Below are 2190 nucleotides of genomic sequence, written 5' to 3'. Positions count from 1 at the left end.
CATTGTTACCATAAACTTTATGCAACTTTTCACAAGCTTGACACAAGTTCTTCCCTTTATGGAAGTAAACTAGTAGAATATGGCAAAAATACACAGTTTGGTCTTCTATCTTCAACTTGTTGTAAAATCTCCAAAACTTAACCAAATTGCTCAATTTTTTTTTAAGAATGAAGTTAGAACTGTCAACTGTCAAATGACATTGCAATAACATAGATGTGAATGACTCTAGTAATTCCAAAAATGAACTAGTGCCATCTGTCGTAAACATGCGTCATGACTTTTCTGACAACCCAATAGTTGTTCACACTTTCCTCTTTTACTCTGTGCCCAGAGAACCTGCATTCATCGAGATTGTCTTGAAGGTCGGTTTTCAATACCGACAACAGAAGTTACCGCCAGGAGTTTGGAAGTGGGAAGAGAAGGAGGTTGGGTAGCTTTCCCCCACACTTTCTTGGCTTGTCACCCTTACCACACTTTCAGAAAGCACTTCTGCAGGGCTACTACTTTCAATGAGCTCTGTACCGCTATGGTCATACCTTGTCCCTTTAGATCCTGGGAAAGTAATGCTCATCTCCAAGTTCCTAGCCTCCAGGTTCACACCTCTGAAATCTCTGAGTAGAATTCTGTTACCTGCTGGAAACCAGAGTGAACTCACTGGAAATGTGAGAAGTTAGAGAAAGACCATATACTTGAAGGCCCTCATTAGCAATGGGCATCTTCCTTTTTGCATATGCTAAGTGAACGATTCAAATAATCAGTATGTGTCACTTGGCCAGGAAAGTATGCTGTCTCTAACAGAAGACAAAAGACGCAGTTTATAGTCTGGGATCCTCCATTTTATCAGCCATATACATTTTTCAGTAAAATGCACTAGAATATAAACTTCATGAGAGCAAGGAATGTCTGTTTTGTTCTCTAAGTTTTCCACAGTTCCTGGAATAGGCCTGCACATAGTGAGTANACGGTAGCCCATGGCAACCCACTGCCACAGAGGCTGCAGCCTACGCCATTGTTGCCAGCGACTCACAGCAGCTCAGCTCCAAGTCAAGCTGTTGTTCAGCATCTTAGCTGTAGAGGGCAGTGTCACTGGCACTCATATGTGGGATCCAAACTGGGGACCTCTGGCGTCCCAAGCCAGTTCTTAACCATCGCGCCACTCAGCCGGCCCATCTTTTATTCTTATTTTTAACTCTAGATAAAATGTCTATCAGTGAATGAAAAGAAATTGTTGATAATAGCATTCCTATACATTTATTATTCCAGTTCTACATTCAAAGATACTGTCTCAGAAATAGCAAGTTTTTAAACATATTTTCTAATTTCTACTCTGTTGCACTTCTCTACTATGCAACAATGAATGATAGATTTCCTTTATGGCATTGAAGTTTTATTCAATCCAAATTAGACATTTTATGAAATCTATAAACTTAAAATAACTTTAGAAGTATGAATGTAAAGGAATTGGTACATCTTCTTCAATTTTTTTTTATTTAAAAAATGTTTTTGTAGTGTTGATGCAAAAACTTCTTTGCTCACTACAGAATATAGACAGTCTATACATATCTCTATTGAACAGTGAAAGATGGAGGGGCATGCTCTTGAAATTGAAAGCCAGAACTCCCTTTTGAAATGGGATTATTGGAAAAAATATATTGTTTTCTTGAATGAAAAGCAAGCCTGCTATACAACATTGCTAATTTTAAGAGTCACTTTATATTTTATAATTTTACGACCAACTACATTTTTTCCAAGGCAAAATATTTTTCTTTTTTATATATTACTGCAAAGAATAATTTTTAATAGGTACATTAGGTCAGATAATAATTGTATTTCTCCTAAACTTTTAATTGAAACTTACACAGAAATTTAACAGCCGGATTTCTTTCAAAACCTTTTTTCCGTGGCTGTTCACCAATTATTCACCTATCCATTCAGTCAACAAATATTTACTAAGACAAAGTAACATGCTGACACTATGGATAAGAGGAAGAGGAACAAAGAGGGAAATCAGACCCAGATCCTATTCTCAAATACTTTATAGCCCGGCAAGGGAGATTCATTACACACAAAAATGTAATATATAAGAAACATTTCTTTAGTACCTACTCTATTTCAATTGTGAGGAAGAAAGGAATTGAGGCAGAAGGGGTAGGAGGATAGACAACTTTCATTTGGGAAAATCAAAGGAAG

The sequence above is a fragment of the Hipposideros armiger genome, unplaced genomic scaffold (assembly GCF_001890085.2).
Source record: "Hipposideros armiger isolate ML-2016 unplaced genomic scaffold, ASM189008v1 scaffold_915, whole genome shotgun sequence".
Taxonomy (NCBI): Eukaryota; Metazoa; Chordata; class Mammalia; order Chiroptera; family Hipposideridae; genus Hipposideros; species Hipposideros armiger.
The sequence above is the reverse complement of the archived record's forward strand: the minus strand, read 5'-3'. Positions refer to the sequence as shown.